Here is a 16,224-nt window from a genome sequence, read left to right as displayed (position 1 = left end):
ACATCAAGTAAAGCTGTTTATGAATGAAAGCCTCAATTCAAACTGCTCATAATCATCATCATCATCATCATCATCATCATCATCATCATCATCATCATCATCGTGTCTCTTCTATTCATATGGATTAGTTGTATTAAGTCATTGATGACATTTATTTATTTATTTTTGGTGAACTAACTCTTTAAATTATCCATTTTGTTTTCCTCAGAGAACTGAGAATTGAAACAGATGATCTTTAAATAAAAAAAGTGATGGCATCTTCGTAAGGGGTGGCTGCATATTGCGGTTGGGATCACGCAGGAGTGGCATGATCATCCCAGTGTAGAGAGGTCTACCCCGATCTTCACTCTCTCACTCCCCCTCCCATCCTCCTTCTGTATCTCTCACTGATCCCACAGTGTAGTAAAGCGGATAGGCAGCTAAACAAACAGCGGAATCTTTTCAGAGAAGACGCCGACAGAGGTAAGAAACTTTTCTGTATTTACATCACCCAAATTTGCAATAGTCGATGGCAGGCATCCCTGGGCGAAATAGAAAGATGGACCACCTCTTCACACTGTATCGGAGAGCAGGCATTGTGGTTGCCCAGACTGCGCAGTGCTCTGATGAGAAGCCACCTGCACGCGCCGCGACTCACGCGCTCTATGAAACCATGTAGACGCCGTGAACGCATTCACACGTTTCTGGCGCAGCGCGTTTTCTGACAGAATGTATGCGTCTCGAAGCATGTGTAGCCTATGTCAAGGTAGTCGTTGAAGCTCATATATGTGGGTTTGATATGTTTTTTATCTCGTGAATGTTACTTGTGTGTTTCCGAATGATCTCCTCGCACAGGATGTAGTTCACTGGAAGCTGCTCTTAATCTATATAGTCATTTAAAAAACATGGAGAGCGACTGCAGGAGATGCACTTAGGGCGCACCGTCGGATCGCCACTAACAGATGTGCGGAGGGGATTTGGTATTAATATACCATGGCGGGGTTTTGTTGGCGAACTGCGTGACACGGATTCGGCTCAGCAGCATTCAGACGACGGCAGGGGCATGTTCCCTCAGTATTTCATAACTTTGACATTATTATTTTCATCTCATGTATTATTCATTAGTAGCCTATGTAGCCCATGTAAGGAAGAATGCCAGAAAGCATTGCGTCTCCATGAACTGTGTGGTGGAATTACATTCACAGCTCTGAGGATGTGCGTGTTTGCAAGGATGAGAAAGTAAGATATTTTGGGCTGGTTTATTTTGATATGCATCAACAATAATAGTGTAGCACTTGCTTTGATTGGATTCTCTATACAGTAAAGTTTCAGTACATTTCCTGAAAAACCTGTTGGTCCTTTTTTACGTTTAGAATTGTTATTATTTTTTCCAAATACATTCTAAATGTATTATGTTAAATACAGGTTATATTCTAAATAAATGCACTTACATTTCGTTTAGTCGTGCATTGCGTTTAATGCATTATATATATATATATATATATATATATATATATATATATATATATATATATATATATATATATATATATATATATATATGCTTTAGATTCAAACCATATTTATTATTTATTTTATTAAGATGTGGGCCACTATGCACAGATTGTAAACCGGTTTGGAGCAGCAGGTGTAATCATTTTTTTACAGTGTAGCCTATCAGTCAATTCATTTCACAATGTGTTCCTCGGCCAGTCTTCAGTATCTCAATACTGAAAGAAAGTTTTGAAATTGCCAATCAGTGCCAACAATACATGACTTGTGAAAGTGTTAGCAGAGTTTAGCATGATTACAATCCCATTGGTTTGCACTGGTGGGTGCCACAGTGCTCGATCATGAGTTCATCATCAGAGCAATTAGCTGAGTTCCCCAGCCACAGAAGCGCTGTGTTTTTGCAGACGGCCCAACATCTATGGACACAAAGGTCAAGCCACCAGTGTGGTGAAGTGGAGGACATTTTGGACAACATCACGCAGCAAGGCTGCATTTTTACTTCCCTCAAGCTTTCCCGGTTTGAGGGTGCACAGTCTAAATGTCCAAATGTGGTTGATGCTTCTCGTGTGAGATGAAACCAGAGTATAATGAAGGGAATATGCACTATTAGATGTTGTTGTTCTTGTTCACTCAATGCATCTTTCTTATCTTTGCACAGAGAGGCAGTAATTATGATGCCAAGCTCAACTGCCCCTTTGCTCCAAATACATCCCTTAAGATCGAATCCCTGCAGGCTTTCAATGTGCCTTTTAATTAGAGCCTTATAATGATATAAGAGAGACTGAGGGAGAAAGTATGTGTGTTAAGGGGGAGGGGTGTCTTATATTCTGCTTCCTATTAATGAATAATTACTTTGATTTAGTAATGAAGACTGTGGCTATTGGACCACAAGAATGCTGTGCATGAAGTCAGAACCGTTTCTTTTTTGTAGGGCAACATATATTTTTAATCCCATCAATCACACATTTTTAATCATGTTGTTAGAGTGTAAGTAGAAGTGCTGACCAGTGAAATTAAGTAATCATATGTCCTGCTGACTTAGCAAGCCACATAATCTATAAAACATAAGAGTTAAATGGAATCGTTGAAATATATTGTATGATACTCTGCATCTGTGAATATTTGTTTAAATATTTTTGTTATTTGTAATGCCTTGGAAAGAAAGAACTGTCTTTGCCCTTTGGCAAATGAGGAACCTATTTAATCGGTCTGTCTTGCATTAAAGCACATGTTGTAGTAATGAGGCTCTGGGTAATTAATAAGTAATTTGGCTTATGTAATATCAGATATGTTTAAAAAGATAAAACTGAATGAGAGTGACCATGCTTATGCCTATAGTAACTTCACAACATTGTGTCAACATTTCATATTTAAATATTTTAGACAATTTTTCTGTAACAAATATTTGTCCAAGAATATTTCTTCAAGTTTACACTCATTGAAAACAATCCCCAATTTACTGTTAATATAAAATCATTTTTATATAATATTTCATTTTAAAATGATTTGATAAAATTAATTTATTCCTGTGGTGGCAAAGCTGAAAGTTTCAGCATCATTACTCCAATTTTGAAAACACTGCTTAATATTTTTGTTTTTTCAGGATCCTTTGATAAATACATAGTTCAAAATAACAGCATTTATTTGAATATATATTTTTTGTAACAGTGTAATAGTCTGTCCTGTCGCTTTTGATCAATTTAATGCATCTTTTGTTAAATATTTCTTAAAACAAAACTTACTGACCCCAAAACTTTGAACAATAGAGTTAATGAATAACGTTAGCTATATACAAATTACGATTAATTAAATAAATAAATCAACATAACTCTTAAAACACAATGGACAGCGTGCTGCCCATGTCACGGAAAGATTTTACCCATTCTGTATTTTTACTGCTTATTAGTTCACAAACACAAACACAAAAAAATTCTGTCATTAGCAGAATTCTGTCATTACTCACCCTCATGTCGTTCGTTCGACACCCGTAAGACCTCCGTTCATCTTCGGAACATAAATGAAGATATTTTTGTTGAAATCTGATGGCTCAGAAAGACCTTCATTGACACTAATGTCATTTCCTCTCTCAGGACCCATAAAAGGCACTAAAGACGTTGTCACAAAGTCCATCTCACTACAGGGGCACTACAATCTTTTTATGAAGTGACGAGAATAGATTTTGTGCGTAATTTTTTTTTAAAAAAATTAACGACTTACAGTGATGGGCCGATTTCAAAACACTAGCGCTGTAAAGCCTCGAAGCATTTTGAATTCAGCTTATTGATTCATGATTCGGATCATGATTCCGAACCGCTGATTTGATTTGATACTGATTCATAACGGTCCGAAGCTTTACGAAGCGGTGGTTTGAATTCGGCCCATCACTATACAAGTCGTTATTTCTTTATTGCGCAAAAAACTATTCTCGTCGCTTCATAAAATAATTGTAGAACCACTGTGGAACCGTCTTTTAGTGCCTTTTATGGGTCTTGAGAGAGGAAATATGACATTGGTGTTAATGGAGGCCTTTCTGAGCCATCGGATTTCAAGAAAAATATCTTCATTCAAGTGTTCTGAAGATGAACGGAAGTCTTACGGGTGTCGTACGACATGAGGGTGAGTAATTAATCACAGAATTTCCATTTTGGGGTAAACTAACCCTTTAACAGTTAGTAGGCTAAGGTCATTTTTTATAGCATTTAAGTTTAAATATTTTGGGGATGTAGAATAAGGACATGCAGAATAAGGCATTAATATTCACGTTATGAATGCTAATAAACAGCCGATTTCCTAGTAATATGCAATAGTTAATAAGCAACTGGTTAATAGCGAAAAGTGAACCCTTAAATAAAGTGTTACCTTAAATGCTTACCGTATATGCTGTTTGTACTTTTTCAGTAAGAATCTCGTAATTTTTATTTAACTATTAACATGATGCTAAATCAAAGTATAACCAGACATGATAATGTAAATCCTTGATAGTTTAAACATCTACTGTCTCCTAAGGAGGATGGGCCTTATCCATGATTTCATTCCTGTTCATTTCTAGTTGGCTAAACTGCTGTCTTACTACTCAAATCATGTGGCAACACTCACTATGCAGTAAATGGGGTTAAATTTTAAGAAATATTGAAATGCTTTTTGGGCACACTACACTGATATAAATGCATGCAGGTGTCTTAGAGGTACTGCCTAATTCTAATATTTGCCAAGCTATAGACATTAGACTCACAGATTCACACAGTATACATGTATCTGTATGAATTTACACTTGAGTGTGTGAAAGTAGATTTGTTTCTGTGGGCTGATATAGTGAATGTGTTACCTATCTTATCTTCACACATTTGCAGAGCAAACAGCAGATTCTTCTCTTCAGATGATCTACAACTCCCTGCCAGTGTGTGTTATGATGATGTGCTGATTGTAATCGTGGTGTGTATCTCCTCATTACGGAGTCTGAAGATGATGGGTTAATGAGGCTTGCATGTTTACCTTATACTGTAATTTCCTATTGGCTGGCTCAGGGGGCTAATTACACTCCCACTACTATGGGGGTCCCTAAATTATCTTAAGCACTGCTATTACAACGTGAATCTGTTAGACCGGGTCTGCAGACAGTCTGCACTCTGCACACAAATTTGTCATGTCTGTTTAAGTTCATAAATTCAAATTGATACATTAAATAATACAACAAAATATTGCCTGTGAAAGTGATTTTTTTAAAACATATTTTCTGAGAGTGGCACTGACCTGTGTAAAACTCTCCAGCATGATGGGTGGTTGTTTGTTGCTATGTGGTTACTAAGGTTTTGTGAGCAGTTAGATTGTTGTTTATAAGCCCAAGACAAAAAAGGCCAGCCTCAAGCCTCTGAAATATGTGAGGTCCCCTTTCAGTGTAAATCTGCAAAGTTATTTTTGCATGAAATGTTAGTCTTTTTGGTCATCCCCTTAATAAGTTTTTTATTTTTTATTTTTATTTTTTTAAAGCAATTTTTCATGTCTGTACCACAAGTATGTAGACCTACTAGTAATGCTTTAGCAAACACCAGTTTCAAAAGAATGGAAAATGAATTGAATTATTCTGTCTATAATTAGTCGGTCTATATGAAAGGCAGCTGCTGTGTCATGCCACTTGCTTTAGCCTCTTGATGTGTACATTGTTTTTTTAGGCCTTTTCTCCTGTTCATTTCTGAATGAACTTGTTCTCATTTCCATCACACCTGGACTGAGCAGCTGTCATCGGTGGATTGGGATGAAGATAGATTGATATAGTGTAATGAATAAAAATACGTGTGGAGAAAAAAATTATTAACATTCTCTCTGCATATATGAAAAACTCATATCCTGAGACCAGACCTTTAATTCCCGTTCTCTCTCTTACACCCACACCCACACCATTACCACCTCTGACATTTTAAAGAGTGATGTATATGATGTCCATCTTTGTACTTTGCCAACTCAGAGAAAATGACCTTTCACTGAGGGGTTCACAACACTTAAACGTGTCTAATACAGTAGGAACTATTCAAAGTTAGTGGTCTGTTAGACATTTAGCATTATTTTTATATTACACAGTGCTCTAGAATACTTGAATTCTGTCAGTTGTGATCGTCGTCTATGGCATCTGATGATTCTGATTGGCTGTCAATGTTAATTGTTCCTCAGCTGAAAAAGATAATAATCTGGAAGTGATTCCAATTATATTGTTCCCCTGTGGCTTATCTTTATAGGTGCATGGCTGGCCATTTTAACATTTAGTCCTTAAAATGTACATTAAAGGGTTAGTTCACCCAAAAATGAAATTTATGACATTAAAGGGTTACTTCAGCGATTAGCATATGGCTTTGTATCAGTAGAAACCCTGGAGTATATTCAAATGATTGTGCTTTCCCCCCTCATATCTCCCTGAGACAAGAGATTTATGCCTTTTATTTCTGGAAAAATTCCTCCTATGATGCAAATTTTTTGACGATTGACGATCATTTGACGATTTTTGCATCATAGGAGGAATGTTTGCCCAAAGGCTAAAGACTACAGCCAGCAGAGGGAGCCATTTCCTCATGTTTTGAATCCGCGCATGGGGGATGGGAGATCACACTCAGCTCGCAGGGAGAGCTCAGCTGGCAGCTACAGGCACTCATTTAAACGGAGCTGTGGTGTGCAATGTAAGTCTTTTAACTTCTCAAATTAATTTCTATGAAAGTTAAGCTCGTAAAGGCATGAACTGAAACGCGCCAGACTGAACTCGCGTTGTGAATGTATGCCGCGAGTGTAGTCGCGATTACCTCAGCTCTCATCACTCCTGCAGTTAGTGCTCAGTGCTGTGATACTCGCGCGGTGACTCACTCATTATATTGAACAGACACGTTCAGTTTTTAATTGTAGTGTCTCCTCTAACTCAGTCACTGTAATCAAGTTGGTGGCGTTGGGAATGGCACAGGGCAGCGAAGCATTCTGGGAATTGTAGTCTTTCATCCCCATGGGACAAAAATACATTTTCTGTCTTTTCTCAGTCTAGAAGACACCAAATTCAAAAATAATTTCACATTTCTACTACATTGATGACCCAGTTTAAATACAGATTCATCTTCACAGTGCTGAAGTACCCCTTTAATGACCCTAATGTTGTTACTCACCCGTAAGACCTCCGTTCATCTTCGGAACACAGTTTAAGATATTTTATATTTAGTCTGAGAGCGTATCCAAGTGTATGCACACTATACTGTCCATGTCCAGAAAGGGAATAAAAACATCATCAAAGTAATCTATATGTGACATCAGTTAGTTAATTAGAATATTTTGAAGCATCAAAAATACATTTTGGTCCAAAAATAACAAAAACTACGACTTTTTTCAGCATTGTCTTCTCTTCTAGATTTTCATCTAGAAATGATATCTTTATCCAGTGTTTGGAAGGTAACTTTGGAAATGTAATAGGTTACAGATTACAAGTTTTTTACACCTTTTTAAAATGTAATAAGCAGTGTAAGAATTTAAATTGCTTAATTAAAGTAATGTAACTGATTACATTTGATTACTTTTCTAATTTCTGGCACTAAAACTTTGAATCGCTTGTCATGGTGGCAACTCTTAGACAGGTTGTAGCCTAAAGCTTTCAGTGGCAGTGTGGATTGATGTAATTGGCAGACGAGGTGCACTTTAAATTCAAACCAGTCAAAAGCATCAGAATAGCATCCCTTTAGTACAGCCATGAAATGGCAGGAGGCATTGTGCACATCAAAAACAGGCAAGACGGATGTCGTATTTGATTTAGCTTGTTTTTTTTGTTTTTTGTTTTGTTTTTACGGGGTTGACATTATTGATGAAAATCATTTTTCAGTATTGATGATTGTTCAGCCCACATTTTACAGTTGTTATCCCCAGGCTCTCACTTTCTGTAGGGGAAATTTAAATGAGACCTTCTGGAAACGAAATCTAAATTCGAAAGCTGGATCCGTCGGGTCGGAAATAAAATCATTCTAGCGGGAAAACACGAGTGAATTTTAAGCGTGAGTTGGAGAGAGTGGATAGTTCATCCCAGAGCCCCAACTCTGGATTATCCTATAGCGGGAGCAGGATGAAAATATATCCCTGTGCAGATCTAATTTGTATTTAAAGAAAGTGCAGAAAAAAGATAGAAAGAAAGAGGGAGATAACTGGACCGACTGATTCCTCTTCTTGAGAGAATGGTTGAGAAATGGTTAAAATTGGGAAATCAAACTTTATATTGCCAGGTTACTCAGGGCAGGGAACTATATAAAACATGTATGTAATTAAAGTTAAAATGACTGATAAGCATATATTTCGAATAGAAATAAATGACAAAAACTGTGGGTGTCTTGTTCATAATATTTACTTTCATATAAAAGCAACAGAACTTAAATTATATCTTGTAAATCAGCAAAACACAGCGCACGACCGATATCTGCAACTGATCTTGCAGGTGTCTGATCCACTACGAGAAGAGAGAACTATCTGCTTTGTCTGCACTTTATTCACTCCTCATGTCCAAAGTACACCAGAGTTACCAACCGCTACCATCTTTCACTGGAAAATTTGATCCAGCGCAAAAATCTGATCGAGTGCTATGAATTCTGAGATAGGTAGGCTGCGAAGGGTCTGTCAGGTCCATTTGCTGTACCCTTCCTTTGCCTGAGAAACGGAGGGTGCATTTTGAAGTCGCTTTCGAATTGCGGCAATCGCGCTTCAAATGTGGCCTTCAGATGTGCAGCCTTTACGTTGGCATAGCCTTCGTAGAGCCGCTATGACGCAATTGCACTTTAAATGTGGCCTTCACATTGGGACAGCCTTCGTATTGCCGCTATGACGTAATCACGCATCAAAAGCCGCCTTCGAAGGGCGCGCCCTTCACTTTGGGACACAGGTAAAGACCTGAAATGGGTGTGGCAGATAAAGGAGACACAAAAAACGGGCAGTGTTGGTGTGCCTCCAGGATCGTGGTTGGGAAAAACTGATCTAGACATTACCCCAAAGGGGTTTATTTTATGCTAATGGCAGTTTGACTGTTTATTATCCCTAACATAATACAGTGCATGTGTTTTGGCTAAGATCATGATTTTATTTTACACAGTATTTCGTTTCAAAGAAAGAAAGAAAAAAGGTCCATCACTCTCTCAGCCTCAAATTGATGATCATTGTGAAGACAATGTTCAAGAACAGTGTTTTATACAGGCAGCAACCCCGATAAGACAAGTAGGGGCACAGAGGGAGAGAAAAAAAAATTAGGAATTACAATTGTGTGAAATGCATATTTAATTTAAGGTGACTGCAGTTTGCCCCTATTTAAGCATTATTGAAATACATATTTTGTTATGTTGTTAATATTTTTCTTAAACCTCTCGAGCCATGATAACATTTACATTTTATGCTTTGTTGTCTATGTGCACTAGAAAATAATTTGTAATTTGACCAGAAGCTAACTGAATTGTTTTGCTGTATAAGAGAAGTGCGTTTCATTTCTGAAAGATATAATTATTTACCCTTTTTTAGCTTTAGCGATAATGCATTAGCAGTCTTTGGAAACGAATATCTCAATTAACATCTGCCGAAGCAGTTTCATCATGCGGTCTGATCTTTAAACAACTAAATTAAGTTTGATTTTTGCATTGCAATTAGTCCACCATAATTGCTCTTTTTATGTATGTCTTGCTCTTGTTTTGCAATACGATTATTAGTGCCTGGATTGGTCAAGCTGTTTGGGTGACTGAGTCAGTGCAGAGACCTCAATCTGTGAGAGACAGGCACACCAAAAGGGGTTAACATTCACGTATGTTCATATATCAGCAAGATAAGGCATACATGGTTAGAGACGTGGTTTGTGTGTGTGTGTGTGTGTGTGTGTGTGTGTGTGTACCATCTGCCATCTGCAGCACTCCAGACCCGTTACCCCCTATCATCCACTAGTGAGTGTGAAGCATACAAACCTGGGAAACTGAGAGAAAGAGACAGAGAAGCTGAGAAATAGGAGCATTTGTAGCAATAAGTAACCAAGTATGTCTTGCTGCTTCAGTTAGAAAGAACCGCTATTCAGAGAGAAGCTCCGAATCACAGATACTGGTGTTTTTTTCTGCCTGTCCCAATTCAGTGTTTTGGCAATAACATTTTTCTGACTCTCTGCCCACATCTCAACTCCCACCCACCCACTACCCTCTCTCTCTCTCTCTCTCTCTCTCTCTCTCTCTCTCTCTCTCTCTCTCTCTCTCTCTCTCTCTCTCTCTCTCTCTCTCTCTCTCTCTGTGTGTCACCAACACAACTTCCCATCGGAATCCGTCAGTATTGTGAATGCCAAGCTCTCTGTGGTTTTACTGGTTAATCTAATATAGAGGGAACAAGATGCTCCGTCTTGATGTCATGACACTTTGGCATCGCACCCAGTACCTGAAGAATGTGTGCAAACACGGCAATTTAAACTGGCCACAATAGATGATGATGTAATTTGACGTAATCACAATAGTAGATGATGGCGTAATGCGCCAATAAACAACATCATCAGCTCCAGGTATGAAGTAAGATGCAGTAGGCATGCCTGGAGTATAGCAGTTATATTCATAACCCAAGACAACTCAAAGCTGTGTCATGATGTCATGACACCTTGGGAACTTTAATACCGCCTACGCCATATGACACCATGCCTGCTCACTATTTTGCGCCATCTAAGTGAGGCAGTCCATAACCAAATGCTCCCAAACCTCACCAAGGATCTTACATCTAGGGAACCAAAACAGTCAGGACCTAGTCTTCACCTAGCCTATAAAGCAGCCTAAAAAGGGACTTTGCATAGGCAACCAAACCAATGGGAGAGTTAGCATAAATAGTATTGGGAGAGAAACCTCCCAACCATCAGTCACCCAAGAGAGGGAGGTGTGCATATGCGTCCTTCAGCATTCAATATGCCTTTATTCAAGAAAGCATAAACTGGCATGTACTGGCAGAGAGCTCATCTGAACGCAGACACTGTTAACTCTAGGATAGGATGAGCAATAGGAATGGTGCGATATGTGTTCTAGGGGTGACCCCGAATAGATGAAGATTCAATGCATCGATATGCGAAGCCGGATTTGACCACCATTCTGACAGTCGAATCTTCGCGGGTGTTGTGTTTGCGCCCGGTGTGCGACCCCTTTAAGGGTGCTGAGCTTCGCACTAGACGTGCCTTTAAAATTCAAACGCGTTTTCAATGAGTGTACACACACCAGCGGTGGCATTGGGCACCTGTTTACATTTATAAGGAAGTTTACATTTATAATAAGGACGTTTAAATTGATGCATTTATATTATATTTCCTTCAAATCGTCAATGTGCATACTAATTTCACCCTGTGCTACAAGATACACTCATCGTGCAGCTCTTCCTTTTATTTAAACCTACATAAGAAAGCCTATGTCAGTTTGTCTGTCAGTTGGCGGGCAGTTTTGGTCGTTTTATTTAAAGTTGTTGCTGTGTGCAGTGTGTAAAGGAAAATAAAAAATAGTTTTACCCTCCTGCTGTCTAGTGTCGTGCCCCTCCCAACCCATTCACACACACATAGATGATTTCGACTATCGGTCGACCATAGAGAGATTCAACAATTCTGATTTGAATGTGCAAATCCTTAGTCGGGGACACCTCTAATGTGTACTAAGCCGGGGGATACTGCTTCCTCTCCTAGCTTCTACTCCTAGCGCTGGGCAGCGAGAATTATATGAAAAACCTTGCCTAAACCTCACAATTTTTTTTTATATCAACAGCCCATATCAACTTCACCCTCCTCAATGAAAACACAGGGCGCTTAAATGAGAAATTGCAGAAACACTCTGTGGTGACCACCAACCTTTCACTAAAACTCTCATCCCGAACCCAAAACAGATTCAGACAAAAATTAGGGAATACAGTGATGTAGACCTGACTCATTTATCTGCAGAATAAAGTGACACACTAATAAGCAGACCACCACCACAGTACATGAGTCAGATTGAAGCTATAGCCTGACTCACATATGGGAGTAGTCAGCGCTCATTTTTGTGTCAGACTTGTATCACAACTTGTTTTACAACAATACGGGGGCTTAACACAGCACCACTACACTGTCAGACACAGCCCATCTCACCAAATGACAGGGAGGAGAGAGGAACATTATTCCTCATTCACTCAGGTGTGGTCATGGGAACACACAACAGCATGAGAGTGACAGCAGAAAAAGTATGTTCTCTAGCAACCTCCCATGTCACTGCAAACCATGTGCATGATAATAAGTTTGGTTTATGAATTTCACAATGCTGGAGAGATAATCAGATACAAAACCCTTTTTAAAATGTGTTTTAATAGCGGAGTGTTTTTGCTCAGAATTAACCACACACATACGAATGCATTTTCCCAGCTCTAGGGGAGCAAAGCTTTCCATCCCAGACTGAGGAGAGGCACAAATAAATATAATTTGGAATATCAACCTCTTGTACTTGGGGTACAAGACCTTCACTAAGATGAAAAAAGTGAGGGAGGAAAGGGGCGAGGGGGAGGGAGAGAGACAAGCTAAAATCACAGACTGTAAAAAAAATATGGACGTAGTGTCCGTGACGTCACCCATAGGACTCCGAAAAGCCATTCTGAAGCCTAAAGTTGGGTCGAGCTGGGCGTTGCCATCTTGTGAGCGAGTTATCGCGTGTCACTCCCGGATAACAGAAAATGGACAAAAAGGCGGGATGTAGGTGAGGTGCTGCTGCTGCTGCGCTGGTGAGGTGAGGCAGCTGAGGTGACACAATAACTATAGACGGCAGATAAATGGCTATCCACTTGTAACCATGCCCTTAATTATGAAGAACTTTAAGGCTTTATGTAAACGAACGAGTTATAAAAAAAAATCACCCCCTCACAGTTGTCATGAAGATCAAAATTAGCCTTATAAGCCAAAACCACAATTTGTACCAGACTGTAAACATGTTTTTTTCTGCTGTAAAGTTTAGAATTTTAACATGGGGCTCAATGAGATTCTGCTCCCTTCTGGAGCCTGACTCTAGTGGCCAGTTAAGGAATTACAGTTTACATTCCTTCCGTATGGCTTCAAGAGAGATCGCGGGAGGTTGAATGCTGAGGTTGAATGGCTAAAATGCAATTAAGGATTGGGGCAGAATGGGAGCCTTCCATGAGGACGCTGCTTCTGGTAGCTGGCCAATGCCTCTTCATCCAGGGGCATCCTCGCACACCCATGCTCTTCAAGCCCCTTCCCTTTATAATAATTTGGTGTTGGGATCGAAAAGACACAAGCGGAATATGGATTTCCCCAGGAAAAAAGGAAGGCTCACAGGCTTTGGACGTTTAGGTCCCATAAGAAACGGCTTATCGAGCCTGCCAGGAGCAAGCTTCTCCTTAACAGGCCACTCCAGCTTGAGTATGGCCGTGGCATGGGTCAAAGCGTTTACCAGCTTATGATCAGCAGGAGTAAGGCAGGAGGCGGGCCCGATACCAATACCCTGCTCTCAGCAGGTTTGGAAGAATCTGCCGAGCGTGCTTCCTGATCCTGCCTGAGGATCTGTGAGCTCGGGAGTGAGGCTCGAGAAAGGGAAAGTTCCATCTCCAGCTCGTCCATAAGATAAAGCTACAAGCCCCATGAATGCAGGTGCTGCACATACCAGTCCTCCAAGAGATGTCACCCTCTAACCATGGCCAATTTAAATTGATGTGTTTGCAAACATGCTTCAGGCACCAGTCATGCAAAAATTGAATTGTTGATTGATTAGAAAATAAAAATAAAAAAAAATGTCAAAACGGCTTGCCATACTAATACAACAGGTTTTTTTTTATTGCTTACCTTTGTTTGTTTATCTTAAATATAGTTTCTGAAAATGTATCAGAACAGTTTAATAAATTAACAGTTAACAAATATTTAACATTAATATTAATATAAATTATATAACTAAAGAAAAACTGACAAGTACAGATTACAGATGTCATATTTATGTTACTACATATTACTTTATGGAGAGTTTATTAACTAAGTTGACCTATGCCTTATAATGGGATAGTTCATCCAAAAATGAAAAATATGTCATCATTTACTCACCCTCATGTTGATTGACTTTCTTCTGATTTTTTTTATTTTTGGGAGAACTATCTCTTTAAGAACAAATGGCACAACCCAATTAAATAAACTGAGTTAGTTACAAACTAAATGTTATCTCACTAAGACCTTACATACGGCCCATGCAACCCTACCCAGGTCATTTAAATCAGCCTACGACAAGAGGCACTTTCAGTGAACTATGCCTGGACATATCTTCAAAATTGAATAATGCTTTAATAAGGTAGAAGCAAGACACAGACAAAAAAAAAAATTGCATATGCACAGTAATATTTTGATTACCTAAATTTTAATTAAATTTCCCAATGCCAGCCATGGATTGGTGCACAGCATAGCCCTGAATTGGTAAGGGACCCTTTAATAAATAGATTATTATGAAGTGAGAATTAATTTGCCACCCATTCACGGACTTTTTTTTTGTGTGTGTGTGTGCACAATATCACTGTGAAAAAATGGAATGTAGCTTATTTTCTGCTTAGTATTATTCTCCACATACATATTTATACCGTTTGTGCACTTGAAGACAGGCTGAAGTAACGTGTTTAGTGTTAAATAAGAATGCAAATGGTTTTAACGCTGGTTTTGTTTGAGCTTGATTGTTGTTGAAAATGGTAATGATATTCATATTATCCATTATTTTTAACAGTGTGAGCAATGACTAAAACAAACCTAGGAAAGCTCTCATTTTTAGAATATTCCTCCAGAGAGCACCTTCAAAAGTTGATAACCTTCTAAAGCACATAATCCGTAAAAACTCTGAGGATCCCACAATTCCCACTGGATTTGTTGCTTCTTTTTGGTCTTTCGTAAGTGCAATGACTCTACATGAATAATTTTCACTATGTTTGTACTTTTTGCCAAGTTCTCTGTCAGGGTTTGAAAAGTTGAGAGAAAAACAAGATCCAGACTACCTTCATAGTCCTGTTCAGAGCTGAAGCCAGTCCACATATAGGGCTGATAAAAGATCAGAATCTGTGCTACAAGTTTAGATTAGACTTTGCATCAAACTGGCTTTTTTAAAATAATCTTCTCTAAATGAATACGCTTCAGTGTTGACCAAGGAGATCATGAGTGTAATAGCTCAAGCAGTGGGACATGGGGCAACGGCAAGGTCATGGGTTTGAATCCCCAGGACTGCATGAACTGAAAATGTTTTTATCTTTAATGCAATCCAAGTTGCTTTGGATAAAAGGGTGTGCTTTTATCCAAAGGCATAATTGTAATCAGTATGCAGGTTTCGAGCATGTGTCCTCAGACTTACAGCTGCCACAAGAGACGCTTTACTGAGAAGTCTTAATAGGCACTCATTAATTTGGCTTTACTGAAGAGTGAATTGGAAACATTGCTTGAGTATATGCTTGTTAGATTTGTTATGCACACTGTTGCTCAGCAAATATATATATTTTCAATTAAGAGGTTGACAGGACAGTAATTATGATTAACTGAATATAACTATATTAGTTCAATTACATAATGATTTATAAAAATAAAAATAAAACGCTATTTGAGACTCATGAATGTTACATAGCGGCAGTTATTTTTTGTGGAAATGTGCATTTACCTGATGTGATATTTAATATATAATTGTATTATTTAATCTTACTTTGTTATGCTGGGATGTTAGATATGACTTTATGTAATATAATTTACTCATATTTTGACTAATTAAAAGATCAAAATGTTTTTGTTTAGTTTTTTTGTTTTGTTTTGTTCTATACAACTATAAAAGTGTTCGTTTTGAAGTGGGACTTCATGAGTGATGGTGTGTCTGCATCCTCACTTAGTGGGCAGACCCAGCAGCACACAACGCTGAGTGTGTGAATGTGTGTATACAGAGGAGGTCACTTTACGGGTCTGTATTCAGGCCTTCATCAGACTGACATGTCCACTCAAGCGCAACATGTTTGCAAGGTCAGCAGTCACCAATGGGACTTCCATTTCTAACTCTTTCTCCCTGTGGACCCACAATGGTATTATACAGTTACTGAGGCACATAAACCAAGACACAGCCGCTAGACCGGGGCTAAATGTGTCCGCTGAGACTTTTCTCTTCTGGCTCTTTAAATACTTGTTGTATATACAGTACCGTTCAAAAGTTTGGGGTCAGTAAGTTTCTTTTTTGAAAGAAAGAAAATAACTTTTATGCAGCAGTGATGCAT

The 16,224-nt window shown here is 38.7% G+C and overlaps 1 protein-coding gene across 2 annotated transcripts in view; it reads left to right on the top strand.

Annotated features, from left to right (window-relative positions):
• The first annotated feature begins 204 nt into the window (after positions 1-204).
• LOC137041285 (protein phosphatase 1 regulatory subunit 29) overlaps positions 205-16,224 on the top strand; it is a 129,041-nt gene continuing 113,021 nt past the window's right edge. For both annotated transcript variants that reach the window (XM_067417387.1, XM_067417396.1), the window contains exon 1: positions 205-462. The gene's annotated coding sequence lies outside the window, so the exon portion shown is untranslated. The remainder of the gene's footprint in view (positions 463-16,224) is intronic.

Source organism: Pseudorasbora parva, chromosome 2 (genome assembly GCF_024679245.1).
Source record: "Pseudorasbora parva isolate DD20220531a chromosome 2, ASM2467924v1, whole genome shotgun sequence".
Classification (NCBI taxonomy): domain Eukaryota; kingdom Metazoa; phylum Chordata; class Actinopteri; order Cypriniformes; family Gobionidae; genus Pseudorasbora; species Pseudorasbora parva.
This window is presented reverse-complemented; position numbering and strand designations above follow the sequence as displayed.